We start from the raw sequence: 17,185 nt of genomic DNA on the forward strand, positions 1-17,185 counted from the left end.
TAAGCAATTTCTTTGATGAAACACGCACTGAAGACTTGAGGAGCAAGATCGCTACCTTCTCTCAGGGACCTGCAGAATCATTCAGAGGCTCTTGGATCAGATTCAAGTCTTATCAGAGAGACTGTCCACACCATGGATTCAATGAAGTACAACTGCTCAGTACTTTCAACAGAGGCATCGCGGTGCAATACCAGATGGCTCTTGATGCATCCAGCAATGGGAACTTCAACACCAAGAATCCAGAAGAGGCAGTAAAGGTGATTGAAAACCTAGCATCTAGCAACATCACCTAGAACACAGATTTTGAGAGAAAAAAGTATGCCACCATCCTTGGGAATGATCAGATGGATGAGGTGAAAGCAAAGCTGGATAGTGTTCACAAGCTTCTCAGGAAGCAGGTTTCCTTGGTTGAAGATGCAGAAGTTGTAGACACAGAGGGTAGAGCAGAGGAAGAAGAATAAGTGAACTTCATTGGTGGAACTGGATTCCAAGGTTCTGGAAACCAGGGTGGAAACAGAAATTCCTATGAAAATAGGGGAAATTTCAACCAGAGTTCGCAATACCAGAAACCCTACAACAGCAACTACAACAACAACATGAATTATGGAAGTTCCTACTACCAGAAGCCACCGCCGCCTACTCAAGAGAGCAAGATTGAAGAGATGCAGGATAGAGTTCTTGAGACACAACAGCGAATGACAGTGGACTTCAATGGGAAGATTGACTCTGTCTACACCAACCTGAACACAAAGTTTGAGACTTTGAGCACTCATGTGAAGAAGCTGGAGATGCAGGTTATGCAGACAGGAGGTGCTGTCAAGAGGCAAGAAGCCTCGACAAGAGTGGTAGGGGATGATGTGATGAAACACCACGTGAATGCCATCATTGAGGATGATTTTTGGCAAGTGGTGAAGGAAGAAAAGCTGCAAGAAGGAGATTTCGAAGTAGAAAGTTTGATGAGTTTCGGCGGATCGCATTGGTGTCGATCGACGCCAGACTTAGAACATCGATCGACTTCAGCTAGTCCAAATCGATCGACAGGATCTCCAAAGCATCGACTCATGACACCAACGGAGTCAACCGCATCTTGTAATGCCGTAAAGATTCTGACTCACAAGGAGTTCGCAGCGAAACACCCACATCCGCCCAGCCCTGATAACGTTCGAATCGCTCGACGAGCTGATACCTCCATCGATCGACATGGAAAATATAATATCGCTCGACAAACAAAGGCCGCCATCGATAGACAACCTCCAGCGCCTATCGATCGACGAGCACCTATTACCTATCGAGTGCAGATGCCAAAGATAGATGTTGCACGTCTTAATGCACTCAAGCCCAAACCAAAACATTCAGAAAACCCACCAGAGACAGTCAGAACACCTTCAGATGATGGAGAATATCCTACGGAAGAGGATATGGTTCCTACTGGAAGAACCCTAAGGAGAAGAAAGGAAAAAGTGGTGAAACATCTGAAGAGGGGGGCTAATGAAAAGGAAAAGGAAAATTTCCGAAAGAGAGTCTTCAGAATTTCTATAGATAAGCCATTCGAGGATGCTTATTATACTAACAGATTGTGGATGTTCTTCAGAGAAACTAGAGAGAAAGAAGAAGACATCAAGAGAATGTTATGTAAAGCTAGAGAAAACATGAGAATGAGGATTACATTGAAGAAGAAGAGTGATCATGGGCAATTTGTAATACCATGCACGGTGAAGGGTATTGAATTTCTACATGCCTTGTGCGACACTGGAGCGTCAGTCAGCATCCTACCTAGGATTATGGCAGACCATTTGGGTCTGCAGGTGGAGCCTTCACAAGAACTGTTCACTTTTGTGGATTGTTCCCAAAGGAACTCAGGAAGAATTGTAAGAGACCTAGAGGTGCATATTGATAATTCTCTAGTTCTAGTTGATTTCCATGTCTTGGACATCAAGCTAAACAGGAACTCTTCTCTACTACTTGGGAGATCCTTCTTATCAACAGTGGGAGCAGTGTGCAACTTGCAAACCAACCAGTTGTGTCTAACACTCATAGATCCTAATGCCCACTATGACCCCATTCCAGTCAAGAAGCCACAGATGTCCTCCAGAAGAATCAATGAGCCAGGAATCACTGTAGCTTGCCATTGTGGAGTCGAGTACGAGACGGAATACTCAGCATCGATCGAGACTCACACAGCAACATCGATCGACAATGGCCATCAAAAATCAACCGACATACCACATAAAGAATCGGTCGATAGTCGTCCAGATGATTGGGAGAACGACTACTACAATCCCACTATTGCCGCATACACCAGACAACACATGCATACAGAAGAGTATGATGAAGACTATGAGGATGAACGAGCTACCGAGTACAAAGCCATCCTTGATGAGGAGGATACACTTCTACATCATTCCTCTTGGAAAAGGAATGCACCATCGATCGATACTCAACCTCCTCAGAGAAACCGAAAACGTGCATCGACCGACATCGCCAACTACTCATCGAACGACGCGGAAGTGAACCGAGTAAGAGAGGGAGACTACTCGATTGGCAATTGGGCAGATGATCACCATCACGAAAGCTATGCAGTAGAAACAATAATTGAAAAGCCATGAGCAGATGAACTACATGAAGGTTTCACTTATGGGGAACTTCTCAACAAGCAAAGACGAGATCAAACAGCTAAATATCAATCAGAAACTGCTTGGGGAAGAACATGATACACGTATCCGATCGACAGAGCACACCTTCCATCGATCGACATAAACCCTTCAACATCGATCGACAGAAATCCTTCAACATCGATCGACATCCGCTCTAAACCAATAACCATTGTAAGCGAACGAGATAAATTTAATAACGAGTATCTAACTCCAGACGAATTTGGTATTTTCAGGGACCCAGATGGGCATGCAAGAGAAATAGATGAACGTATATTGAATGTATCTCGAAAAGATATTGCAGACATCTTTCAGACAGCCAATGGAGCAGAAACTTTGTTCGTTCATCAACGCAACATTCCAGAATACCAACAGAATGATACAAAGGAGTTCTATGACGCAGCTGGTGGCATAGACAAAAGCTTCAAAATAAGGTCTCGCAATCCCACTCGACCATCGACCGACATTGCCATCCCAGCATCAATCGACAGACAGCCAGAATTCTGCAGAAGAGCTTTTGATTCCCACGGTACCAGGAGATTCTACTGGGAAGAAAAGGATCAGTATGGCGTCTACAGAGATGAACAGGGATACACCAGAGATCTAGATGGAAACATCATTCGTCTTCATAACACGAATATCAGAAGAGTTCTGGAAAGAGCTTCGAGAGATTAGCCAAGCTATATATGTCTTCCTGAACATGCTAACCTATTCACATAGAAAAAGCTGGTACCAGAGATCTACACCAAGGACGAGATCAATGAGATGATCTATGGAGTCTGTGGAGAACAAGAGAATAACAAAGAAGCTTTCCAGAAGAAGCTTGATGGTGTCTACTATCCATTGAATGATAGTATCAGTTGGCTAACTACTTGCATGGAGAAGATGAAGCAAGACATAGCCAGAATTCAGAATGCGACTGACGTTGTTCGATCGTCATTGATCGTCATCGATCGACATAGATCAACATACATCAATCAACATTCGTCAACGAACATCGATCGACAACCTGATGCCAACATCGGTCGACAATGATCCACCACGCCCATATACGATGAAGTCTCAACAAAAATTTCACACCAGGGAAGAGATAGATTAGTTGGTAGAAGAGATCTATAGAGCTCTGGAAACTACAGAAGAGAGGCTTGATGGGAGATGTGATGACATCTATTTCCCAATGGATCTTAACATCAGTGCTTTGACTTCCAAGATTGAAGCTATGCAAGGGTAATTGGTGGAGATTCAGAGTTACATTTCCCGTCGACCAGAGGGATCGACATCAATCGACAGAGGCAACAAAAAATCAACTGACATTCATCATAGAACATCGGTCGACGACGCTACAACCGAGGCCGGCTAGTACCAAAGATGACATCAGACATGTCCGACACACATTACCATGGAGAGGAGATCTCAGCTGACACTTATGCCACACTTAGGAGACATCAGTTCGACGTGGAGAGTCTTGAAGAAAGATTGCAGAGGATGGAAAACAAACTACAACAATGAAAGAAAAATGGCGAGAGGGGATGAAGCTATGAGAGACTTCACTGGTACATGGTTCAACAACCGCAAAGAAGAGATGGATACTTGTCTTCCAACAAGTTCCAGCTTTCAACACTACTAGCCCAATCACCTCCAAAGTCAAGCTAAATGACTAGAACTTGCCTATTAGGTAATATTTATTCAGTTTTTATTGATATACTATTTATGTTGGTTTTTAATTATTGCAGGTCATAAAAATAAAAAAAATAGATCCAAGTAGACGATTTCCGTGAGTATCGACCGACGAGAAGTTGTCGACATCGATCGACATTGCCTAACCTGCCGCGACCGATATCAACATCCCTACATCGGTCGACATCCATTCCGGTCTGGTATATCGTTCTTACTTGTTACATTGAGTCCTTATGATTTAGTTTTCACCATAACTCTGACTGAATTTACACTGGGGATAGTGTAGTTTAAGTCTGGGGGAAGGTTTACTGATAGTAATTTATTTATGAGTTTTATTAAAAAGTTTTTCAAAAAGTTTTATTGAGTCAAGAAGAGGATAATGAACTTATAGATTTTGCTTGTTATCTAACAACTCTTTAGCACCATTCTAGATTTACTGATTGCAGATAGTACTAAAGATACTAAAGTGGATCAACCTGTCAACTATTCACACTTGCTGAAATTTTTTGAAGGAACCAAAGCTGACCTCCAACACTAAACTTGACACAACTGCTTGTCTTGGGGCTTGGTATGCATGGGATCAGATTCTTCAAACAAGTCTGGAAGGTAAAGCCTTGTGTAGATAGATTAATCACCCTTTATCTCTCTATTTTTGAAATTATAAATAGATAGATAGATAAAAAAAAAATTATATATTATCATTATATTAGAAATTTATTAGGAAGGAATTCGAACATGACTTTGTGGCTACAACCATTAAGGCTTGCTTCGTAAGAATTCTATAGTTAAAAGATTAGAATATGATTTGGTGGCTACAACCATTAAGGCTTGCTTCACAAATAATCTTAGGATATAGGTCAAAAAGAAGTGAACAGGACTTAGTGGCAACCACCATTAAGGCTTGATTCATGGAAGTCTGTCCAATCTTGGTCAATGATCTTGCTAAATAAGCAGATTTTGACTAAGAGAGAAAATTAGTAGAAAGAGAGGATAAGAACTAATGTTTACCTGCAGGTCCAGATACTTGTTTGAAAGTCCTTGCATCTTGTGATCGATACTCCCAAAGTTAAGCCTATACTTTTATTTATGCTAAGAAATGAGGTTGGTAGAGGGAAATGTCAGACAAGATTTGCTAAGTTGTTGGCTAGATGAATTTGGTTGCTAAGCTAGGATATGGTATAATGTGCTTTTGTGATTAGGACTTTTTAGATGTGGATTGCAATATTGTAGAGATTATGATTCTGAGTTTTAAATCATGTGAGTCCCTGCTGTTTTAAAACCTTTTTCAGAGAGGCTACCTGTTTGTTTTGCTTAAGGACAAGCAAAAGGGTAAGTCTAAGAGAGTTGATAGACCATGGATTTGACTCATTTTCATCCATGGTTTAAATGTGTTTTTACTAATAATTATTATATTATAGAGTCTATTTATTATATTTATAATATTAGAAGTGATTTGGAGATAAGTGATGATTTTAGAGCATTTTGGAGATATTTGGAACAAGCACCCGAAATGACCATCGAGCTCGACCATCGGTCGATATTGGAGAGGAATAATCGATCGATGTTCATATCTTGACATCGATCGACAGCGAAGCGCGGAGAAAGCCCGTTTGGTCACAGCCGACTTGAAGCCCAAGTCTTCACCAATTTACAAGATTGCCCCTGACAAGTTTTAACCTAATCACTACGGGAAATGTGGGTATTAGTAGCATTAGATCATAGCGTTTATGACATTTTTGCTATTATATAACAATACTTGCTTTTTTTATAGCGTTTTTCAATTCTAAACGCTATATTTTTTTATTGCGGGAAAAATAATTTTTTTAGCCGCCTTAGCGAAAATTTGGCTTTCACAAAATATTTCGATATGATAAAAATTACTTTTTTTTTTCTTAAGTCATTTTCTTGGTGCTGGTTATGAACGAGCCTCGAACGACGGCGTACAGACTGGTGATGATAACGACGCACGCCTCCATCCTCTTTCACTGAGTTTGCGACCATCAACTCAGATCTCGCCGGTGACGTCCCAGCCGCCGCTTCGTCTAGCAGTGGCACCACCATCAGCCGCTGCTCTCTCTACCACCGTCTGAACCTCCAGAGCCACCAATGTAAAAGTTTCTTCAATCCCCTGTTGATTCAACCTTCGGGATATTGATATTTGGGTTTGGATTATCTTATTGTTGTTTGTGGGTTTGATGCAGCGGAACCATAGGAGATATTGAGGAAGTTCTCGGAGAAGAACACTCGGCGTTCAGGGACTTACTTATGTGTTGACAAAGGAGTTACTTATGTTGTCATTAAGGTTTGTAAAATAACCTTAAAAGTTTCCAACTTTCTGGTGAGTTTCTCTTGGATGCTTGATGGCTGATGATATGATTTGTGGGTGTTTTGTATGTTTGATTTAGAAATGGAAGTGGATGATATAACTATGCACACAGGCTGCAAAGGTGGACTTGAGACAAGTAGGTTTCTGAGAAGCAGAGTTGGAAATGGTTGTGGACTGGTAATGGGTCCACACAATAACAAGAAGAAAGAAGGATCCAGAATTCATCAAAAACATCTCTTGTTTGTCTTTAAGTTTCATATGACACAGAATTCTCCGAGAACAGCTTGCTAGTTGCTAAGTCTTCCGGCAATGATCATGGTTTGTTCTCTCATCTTCCATATCTCAGTTCAATAATTTAATCATTTTCGAAGTCTTACAAACACCAGAATCTCTGTTTTTGGCTAAAGTTTATCTTTTTGCCCTGTTCTTGGCTAAAGTTTGGCTTTTTCCTTGTTTTTGTTTCACCTATATTCTCTACGTTACGATTTTAAGTCTTTGCTTGGCAACATTTTATGTATTTACTCTGTTTCTTGTCTGTTTTGGTCATGAAGAACACCTGACCAAAGTTTTTTCTTTGCTTTATTCTTGTCGTGTTCTGGCTTGTAGTGGCGGCTTCAACTACGGATAAAGCTGTAGCTAAACTGCCAAATGCACCAGTTTTCTCATGTTAAGTCTGGTTTAGATAAAAGTATGGTGCTTTGATTGTTACGACAGCAGAGAGGGAGCTTGGAACCATGAGCTTGATTCATTGACACAGGTTGATCTCAACAACTGCGAAGTTTCTTTGCTTTCATTTTAGTGGTTTGCCTTTTCCTTATGTGAGAAAGTGGGGTTATGGTTATGCTTAAGCAAATCCATATTTGGCTTAGGTATGTATTGAAGCGAGATGTGGGACTTGTTTTGGTTAACGTAATAGTATTTTTTTATGTATTTTTAGATAATTTATGCATAAAAAAGTTAAATGTATATTTTGGATAATTTATAGACAACTATATCTTTGCTGAATCTTTCTTCCCTTTAAGGCCGGGTTGGCTCGAAAAGAGGCTGAAGAGAAGAGCTTGATGCTTTTAATTCATGTTTTCATGTATTGACTTTGTGTGTTTTAAATTTTTAATGGAAAACTATATGATTGTTCAATAAGTGGAATCAGGCTATATTTAAAAATTTGATTGTAAATAACATTCTTTTATGATTTTTCAATGAATTTGAAATTTCATAATAAAATAAAAATAATGTTTAGGAATTAAATTAGCATTTGTGGTTTGAGGTTTAGATTAAATATTTGAAACTAATTTTATAAAATATTAAATTTTGAATTTAAACTTAAGATTTGAGATTAAAATAATAAAATATCTAAGTTTTAAGAGTTGTGTTTAAAGTTTAGGGTTTCAACCCTAACCCCTAAACCTAACTTTAAAACTTCGATGTTTTCATGATATAACTTTAATCTTAAATTTGAATTCAAAAATTAATCATTTTAAAAATACAATCTAAACTTTAAATTATAAACCTAAAACACTAAATCGTAAATTTACACCATAAACATTGCATTTAAAACTCAAATCTTTTATTATTTGACTTTAAATTTTTAAATTTAATCATAAAGTCCACTATTAAATCATAAAATCTAAAGATAACACAAAAGTAATATGATAAAAAGAAAATCCAACACTAATAATAAATTATAAAAATAAAATAAAAAACCTATATACTTTAAGTTCTAAACCTAAACATGCCTTAAACCCTAACTACATATCTCAAACCCTATATCTTAAATTCCATTTTATACATAAATCTTCAACTTTAATCATTTTAATTCAAACATTTGGATTATGTATCATACAAATATATTTAAGTTTAAAGATTATAATACAAACCCTACATATACATACCCCTAGCCCTACTTATAACTCCAAACCATATATCATATTCTAAACTCTATACAAAAAGTATTAAATCATAACACTTTAAAATTATAACACTTATTTTATACTAAATTATGAAATTATACAAAGTATAAAATCTAAATAAAATCAGTATATTCATAATATAACTTCAATCCCTAAACTCCAAAGCACATATTCATAAGAAGATAATTTGTACTGTTTTTTACGAGCTATTGATTGATTTTTAAATCAAATGTCCAAAATCAATCTCCTATCTATCTTTCCCCCTTGTTTTCTATTGGTTTGGCGCGGATCACCCTCTGCACCGTTAGATCATAACGAACCAACGCTTGAGATTGTTTTTTTTTTTCAATTATTTTCTGAGAACAGATCGCGTGGGTGATGTGCTCGACGCCCTAGCAAACCTCGGCCTCCTTCACTTCTTCTTCCTCGTCGGCCTCCTTCTCTTCTTCTCTTCTTCTTTCTTTAAACTCTCTGATTTTTAATTTATCTCTTCATATTCATGCTAAGAACTGATAGATCTGTGTTGTGGTTGTCGAAATCTGATAGATTAAGGTTCTCTGATTTTGTTTTTGTGTTTAATCTGTTCTCACAAGTCTGATCGAAACTTCTCTTCTTCTCGAAATTTCTCTTTGATTTATACTTGTCTTTGGTTGAATTCGAAATTGATCTGAGAAGGGTGGGTTTGATTTTCGTTTTGATCTGTTTCTGTTAAAGTGTAAGATTGAGCGCTTCTTTTCTATTGTTTCTGTTTCTAATTATCAACTTGTTTCTGATTATCAATCTGATTTATTAAGATTTGAATTTCGTTTTGAATCTGTCTCTGTTGGTGTTTTCTGTTCTCTCTGAGATTATGTAAGAATCAACGTCCATCTCTGTTTCTTTTGTTCTTTACTCTTAAACTGCAGAAACTTATATTATGTGTTTGTGTGTTAATTAATAGGGAATGCTCAAAGGTTCGTGCTGTGTACAAGAAGTACTCAAAGATCGAGAACGGAGGCGTTGCTTTGGTTTCACCAGCCAAGTCGCTATTGGGTTCTGCTGCTGCTGATTCGAAGAAGCCTTGAGTGATGGCGGAAGAAGGCGATGGACAGGGCTAGAGAAGAAAGAGACAGGAAGAAGCAGACAACGTAGAGTTTAGGTTTTTGGTTTATTAGGTTTGGTTCAATGTTTTTGGTTATCAAGTTTTGGTTAATTAGGTGTTGGTTTAATTTTTTTTGGTTAATGTATAAACTGATTTTATTTGTAAACAAAATTTTAATAATAAATAAAATTTAATTTTTAAATTATAAAGAATTCTCTATTTAATTATAATCTGATTAATTGTTTTTATTACAAAAATTCAAAATAAATATTACATTTTAAAAATAAAACCAATTCATTATTATAAATATTAACAATTACGTAGAAATTAATGCTATTATTGTACAATTAACTATAGCATAAACGGAATTCACTATTAAAAGTGTTGGACCTATTATAACGGACACTGTCAGAGCGGACAAATAATCGCTATTATTCAGGATTCATAGCGTTTTCCGTCCACTATTACTACCTTTATTTCCTGTAGTGAATTATATAAGCTTTGCCACCATGTCAGAGGCAAAGTGTGTTTTTCTAGTTTTATTATTTTCACAGCAAGGTTTTCTAGGATTTTGATAGATTGGAGAGAATATTCAAAGTTATAATTTGTGATTGAAACTCCATTAATATCTATTTACCATTCTAATGAAGTTTTCTTACCTAATTACTGTTATGAATTGTTTAGCCATGTCTGAGTAGTTTCATTGTTAGATTTTAGGGTTTAAATAGGTTAGGAGGGATTAGCCCCAACTATAGATTGCTGAGTTGTGGTAATTGTCATTAGGATTGTTCATTAATGCATGTCTCTAGATTAGCTACCTAGAACCTGCCATAGGATTGATAGATAAAAGCGAGAGCTTCATTCTCATCCTGAAAACATTCTAACTGAGCTAAGTTTTTTTCTATGAGTAAGGCGAGAGCTTATCAAGTGAGCTTAGTAAGCATTCATTCAACCCGCACATAAAGCTTAACTAGAAGCGAGTCGATTGATATCATTATTGAATAATCGATCGATGGAGCGAAAGGTGTATCGATCGATATCCCTATATGATCATCGATCGACACTTTCTATTGATCGATATACGAGAGTTGAGATCATTAGATCTAGTTAATAGACAAGTCCAAACATTGCGAACGCTGATTGACTTGTTGAGTAAATAGTTCAGCTTTACATTATCATGCATGCAACTCATTAGCCATTTGTAGGATTATAATCCAAGTTTCCTGAATAAAAACCCTAAGTTTAACTATTTCCTTTTTAAGCACCAAAGCCTCAATCAACCTATTGAACAAATACTTGTTCAATATAAAACTGCAATTTACATTTAAATCTCTGAAACCATCTAGCTTAACAAATCATATTAGATTTCTTAAGTTCCCTAGCTCCCTGTGAATTTGATCCCTAAGTACTACAACTGAACATCTTATTTAAGAGAGTATAAATCACTTCTTAGGGTAATTTGAGTGGTATCACTAGAGTAAGCGAGAGCTGATCTAGGAAGCTTAGTGAGCACATTTAGCATGTGCATTAACGCTTGACCAAAAGCGTCGATCGATATTCTAACCGAATAATCGGTCGACGGTTCAACAAGTGTATCGATCGATATTCCTATAGAATCATTGATCGACACTGGTCAATAGACAAACCTAGAAAGCGAAAGCCTAATGGTTTGTTTATAAGTGTTAAGTTCTATAATATCATCCATACAACTTGTTAGGCATCTATAGGATTATAATCCTGATTACCTGAATATAAACCCTAAGTCTAGCAACCATTCTTCCATCAAACCCCAATCAAATCAATCGAGCAATTACTTTGCTCACAAAATTTCAACTTTACATTTAAAATCATTAAATCAACCTAGCTAAATCAATTTGATTAGATTTATTTTGTTATCAAGCTCCCTGTGAATTTGATCCCTAAGTACTACAACTCGATATCTTATTTGAGAAAGTATTAATCACTCCTTAGGGTAATTTGAGTGATATCAAATTTGGCGCCGTTGCTGGGGAGCTTTGATCGCCATTAGGTCTTGTCTAGTTAGATTTAGTCTAGGTTTTACTATTGTTCGAAAAATTTATAAAAAATTTTCTTTTGTTTCAGGTACAAACATATGAGTACCAGCAGCAACAAGGGAATAGGGCTCTTCCTAGTAGAGCCACTGGATTTGGAACGAGTGATCCATAAGCCTAAGAGGGCAGTCGACACCCTCCAAGCAGCGTAGATATCCAAGCATCGATCGGCACTGTTCATCTCGCGGCGATCGACTGTTCATTCGGTACTGTTCATCCCGATCCTATTCATCCCAGTACTATTCATCTCGATAGTATTCATCTTGACACTATTCATCCCACGTCGATCGACACTGTTCATCAACCGTCGATCGACACTGTTCATCAACCGTCGATCGACACTGTTCATCCACCGTCGATCGATATTGTTCATTCCCCGTCGAGTGATACTGTTCATCTCGCATCGATCGACATTGTTCATCGCGACACTGTTCATCATGGTAATGTTCATCATGGTATTGGTCATCCGATAACCGACACCACTTGTGTGGAGACAGAGAATGTCGAAGTGCTAATACTTAAAGTTGGCGAGAATGGGATGTTAAGATACGAAGAAGATCGCACTCGCAACAGCGATGGACAATTGATTAATGCTCAAGGTGCTGTGATCCCTGATGTTATTGTTGTTGCTAAGATGAATGACTTTAACCTGAGCCGAGAGTGGTATGATAGGGTAGGTCAAGACCCCTTCCAGGGTCTTCCTCACCAAGATCCCTGAAACCACATCGAAGAGCTTGAGGATCTCGTGTCAAGGAGTGAGCAGAATGAAGTGTGTGAATACTACATGCTCTACAAGATCTTCCCCTATTCTATCTCTGGGGATGCATTCAGCTGGTTCAGTCAACTACAACCAGGATTTCTAACCCGCTGGGAGGACATTGAAAGAGCATTCCTTTACAAGTTTCTTGATGATGCTGAAGCAACTCGAGAAGAGGAGAAGAATGATAAGTGGGACAAGCTTGTTGAAAGTTGGCAGATAAAGAGGGAAGATCAGATTCCGAGACAGTTGCTCGACTACATTATGATATAGGGTGATGAACAACATGCATCTGGAGAGCTGAGCAGAGTAGAAGAAGCCGACATTAGTGACACGAGCTGAGCATCGATCGCCATTACAACCATAACGTCAACCGATGGTACGACTTCAACATCTACCGACAGCACGACCTCAACGTCTACCGACGGCACGACCTCAACATCTACCGACGGCAGGAATTCAACGTCTACCGACGGTAGGACTTTAACGTCTACCGACGGCACGACCTCAACGTCTACCAACGATACGACCTCAACGTCCATCGACGGTACGAACTCATAAACGATCGACAGCACCTCAGCAATGATCTACACAGAATTTTGTCATCGATCGATACCACTCCAAATCCCTGAAAGATCGATTTGTCCTCAGGACATTGCAGACTCGACACTGAAGAGCATTGATATATCAAGTTGTGATCCTACCTCAGATGGAGAAAGAGAAATCACCATGGAAGATTTCTTGGAGCTAGAAGAGTTCTTGAAGTTGGAGGATGGAGAAAAGCTTGAAGACTTGGATTCGAGTAGAGAAGTCATTATGGAAGACTTCTTAGAGCTGGAGGAATGGCTTGAAGATATGGATCAGATGTCGAAGAAGAAGCTTGATGACGATCAACATACTTCGAGAGGAGATTTGGAAACTTCACCAAAGGCTAGCATCGATCGACAACCACCCTACATCATCTATCAACGCCCACCTTATATCATCGATCGACAACCATGGTTGGATGAACTGCCAAGATACATAGTCAAGCTGGAACAAGTTAAGTAAAGGATGTACATGTCTAAGGCCTCACATCCTGCTGTCCACGAACATCAGAGACCACCTATCTGTGCAGAAGAAGCTGATGGGTTTCACAAAAGAGTGAAAAAGATACATGACCCTGTGAAGATTGTGGTTCCTTGTGCAGTATTTGAAGTTTAATTTCCTATCCCACCAGATAAAGGTGCGCATCTGAGTTCTTACATTGAGGTATTGGATGATCATCAGCACGTAGAAGCTTCTCAGACAGGACTACGATTTAGAGATGAAGTCGATAAGGGCCCAGCAGAAGCAGCATCGATCGACACCGACCGGATACCATCGAACGACACCAAAGATGCAATATCGAACGACATCAACAAGCCGACATCGATCGATGCTACCACTTCTCCATCGATCAACACTGGGTGCGTATCAGATCAGAAAGAGTATGAAGTGTGTCAAAATCTTTTTGATGGAGGCACCACCACACGACCAGATAAGTCTGGGAGAAAGAAGAGGAGGAATTGGAAGAAGAGGAAAAGGACCAAAGGAGGTTCTTAGTTATCATTGATTCCTCACTTCTCAGATGGTGTCAGGAAATCTAGAGTGTGCAGCAGATGCTTCTCAAATCCATTTGCAAAGCTTTGAGCACTCCTTATTGCTGAGATGATAGACAAAGGAGAAGAATCTATGGAGGAGGCTTTCACACAAGAATGATAAAGCTTCAGAGAGAAGACATTGAGACTTGTTTTGGAGCATGTTTTCATTCTCATCCGAACTAAATCAGATCTCCAAAGTTAGGCTAAATGACTATAACAAAGCGCTGAGTGAGAGGCAACACACTATTAGATAATTTTATTCAGTTTATGTTAGATTGTTACTGATTTTTGTTTTTATTTTCATGCAGGTCAAAAAAAAAAGTGAACTGTAACAACGGTACTGTAGCAAGAAAATCGAGCGACACTGTAGCAAGAAAATCGAGCGGCAATGTAGCAAGAACATCGACCGACACAGTAGCAGAAAATCGGGAGTTACTATAGCTGCGATATTGTAGCAGGGTTAATATATCAATCACTGTTCATTGAAAAAAAAATAGATAATTGGTCTTATTATTTATGCATTACTGACTTTTAGTGTTTTATTTATATTAGGTAAAAGGAAATACATACGAGGAAGATGAGTTTGCACGATGATCGGTGATGGTTGCGCAGCATCGACAGAGCATCACTAGCATCGATCGATCGCCACTTAACTGTGTCGATCGACAGAGCTTCAATAGTATAGATCACCACTTAACTGTGTTGGTCGACACTCGCATCAAAGTCAGATCCGAGTAGACGTTTCCTTAGCACATCGACCGATGAGACCAGCTCGATATCGATCGACAGCACTTCAGATCCAACGATCGATTGTCTCTTCATTGTGTCGAATGATTGCTCTAGCCATCGACCGATGAGACCAAGTCGATATCATTCGACAGCACTTCAGCAACAACGATCGATTGTCACTTCATTGTGTTGATTGACGCTGAGCATGTCATCGTTCTTACTTGTTCAATTATGTACGTATGATTATTTCTCACCATAACTCCGACTAGATATACACTAGGGACATTGTAATTTAAGTCATGGGGATGTTTACTGATATTAGTATGTTCATGAGTCTTATCAAAATGTTTTCAAAAGAGTTTTATTGAGTCAAGAAGGGGATAATGAACTTATTAGATTTTTTATTGTTATCTAACCACTCTTTAGCACCATTCTAGACTTACTGATTGCAGATAGTACAAAAGATACTAAAGTGGATAAACTTGTCAACTATTCACACTTGCTGAGATTGTTTGAAGGAACCAAAGCTGACTTCCAACACTAAACTTGACACAACTGCTTGTCTTGGGACTTGGTATACATTGGATCGGATTCTTCAAACAAGTCTGGAAGGTAAAGTCTTGTGTAGATTATAAAAAAACAAAAAAGAAAGAATGAAAGAAAAAAAATATATATATATATATATATATATAATAGGTGTTAGTTAGGTGGAATCCGAACAGAACTTGGTGGCTACAACCATTAAGGTTTGCTTTATAAGGATTCCAACAAAAAGAATTCGAACGAGACTTGGTGGCGGCAATCATCAAGGTTCGATTCACATGAATTCTTGGATATAGGTCAAAAAGAAGTGAACAGGACTTAGTGGCAACCACCATTAAGGTTTGATTCATGGAAGCCTGTCCAATCTTGGTCAATGATCTTGTAATGGAAGCAAACTTTGACTAAAGAAAGAAATTAGTAGAGAAAAAAGATAGGAACTAACTTTTACCTGCGATCCAGGTACTTGTTTGAAAATCCTTGCATCCTGTTATCGATACTCCCAAGGTAAAGCATGTACTTTTATTTATGTTAAGAAATGAGGTTGGTAGAGGGGAATGTCGGACATGATTTGCTAAGTTGTTGGCTTGGTGAATTTGGTTGATAAGCTAGGATATGGTATAATGTGCTTTTGTGATTAGGATTTCTTAGATGTGAATTGCAATATTGCAGAGGTGATGATTCTAAGTTTTAAATCATGTGAGTCCGTGCTGTTTTCAAATCTCTTTCAAAGAGACTGCTCGTCTGTTTTGCTTGAGGACAAGCAAAAGGGTAAGTCTGGGAGAGTTGATATACCATGGATTTTACCCACTTTCAGCCATGGTATACAAGTGTTTTAAGATATAATTATTATGTTTTGGAGTCTTTTTAGAGTATTTACAGGTTCAGGTACGTTCTGGAGAAATATGGTGATTTTGGGGCCTTTTGAGGTGCAGAGCTGCACAGATGCGTCAGATGTTTAGCTATGGATTGAAACCTTCGCACCGTTATATTGAGCCCATATTTTAAAATAAGATAGATATTTGAGTTAGATTTCCAATGCCACCGGTTTGAGGTCAATCAGCATCATGCAGCAGAAGTTATGCATGTTTTACTGAAGAGTGGTCAAACTGCCTCGCGAGAGGAAGCTGTCGAGGAGATGAAGGACTGTCAATCGATGAAACAGCATTGGTGTCGATCGACGGTGATGCCAGAATATGGGCTGAGCATATTTTATGACCGCTGAAGCCCATAAGCAACCACAAATTACCAGAATAGCCTTCGACGACCTAAAACCCTATTTATGTGTTTTCTATGCCATTGTTGAAGACTAAGCTTTATTTTTAATTCATCGTTCTAGGTTAGGAGAGAAAGGAGGAATTCCTTCGGAGTTCTCCTGGAACTCCTTTGGTTTTTATATTTTATTCTATTGCAATTTCATCTATTCATCTATGATTTCTGTGACAAACTTCATGCTTGAGTAGATCCACCTGTTAGGTTTAGGGTTTAAATAGGTCATGAGGCATTAGCCCCAACTATAGATTGCTAAGTTGTGACATTCATCATTAGTATTGTCATTAATGCATGTTTCTAGTTTAGCTACCTAGAACTTGATCTAGGAGTTTGAGGTAAAGAACATCACTTGCATCTCATCTTGAATCCATCCTAATTGAGCTAAGATTGCTAGAGTAAGCGAGAGCTGATCTAGGAAGCTTAGTGAGCACATTCAGCCTGTGCATTAATGCTTGACCAAAAGCGTCGATCGATATTCTAATCGAATAATCGGTCGACGGTTCAACAAGTGTATCGATCGATATTCCTATAGAATCATCGATCGACAC

The 17,185-nt window shown here is 38.5% G+C and overlaps 1 long non-coding RNA gene across 1 annotated transcript; it reads left to right on the forward strand.

Annotated features, from left to right (window-relative positions):
- The first annotated feature begins 5,837 nt into the window (after window positions 1-5,837).
- LOC125590237 lies at window positions 5,838-9,847 on the forward strand. The gene is made up of 2 exons (XR_007326539.1): window positions 5,838-6,436; window positions 6,530-9,847. It is a non-coding gene; the product is annotated as an uncharacterized LOC125590237 (long non-coding RNA).
- The last annotated feature ends 7,338 nt before the right edge of the window (window positions 9,848-17,185 follow it).

The sequence above is a fragment of the Brassica napus genome, chromosome C7, assembly GCF_020379485.1.
Source record: "Brassica napus cultivar Da-Ae chromosome C7, Da-Ae, whole genome shotgun sequence".
Classification (NCBI taxonomy): domain Eukaryota; kingdom Viridiplantae; phylum Streptophyta; class Magnoliopsida; order Brassicales; family Brassicaceae; genus Brassica; species Brassica napus.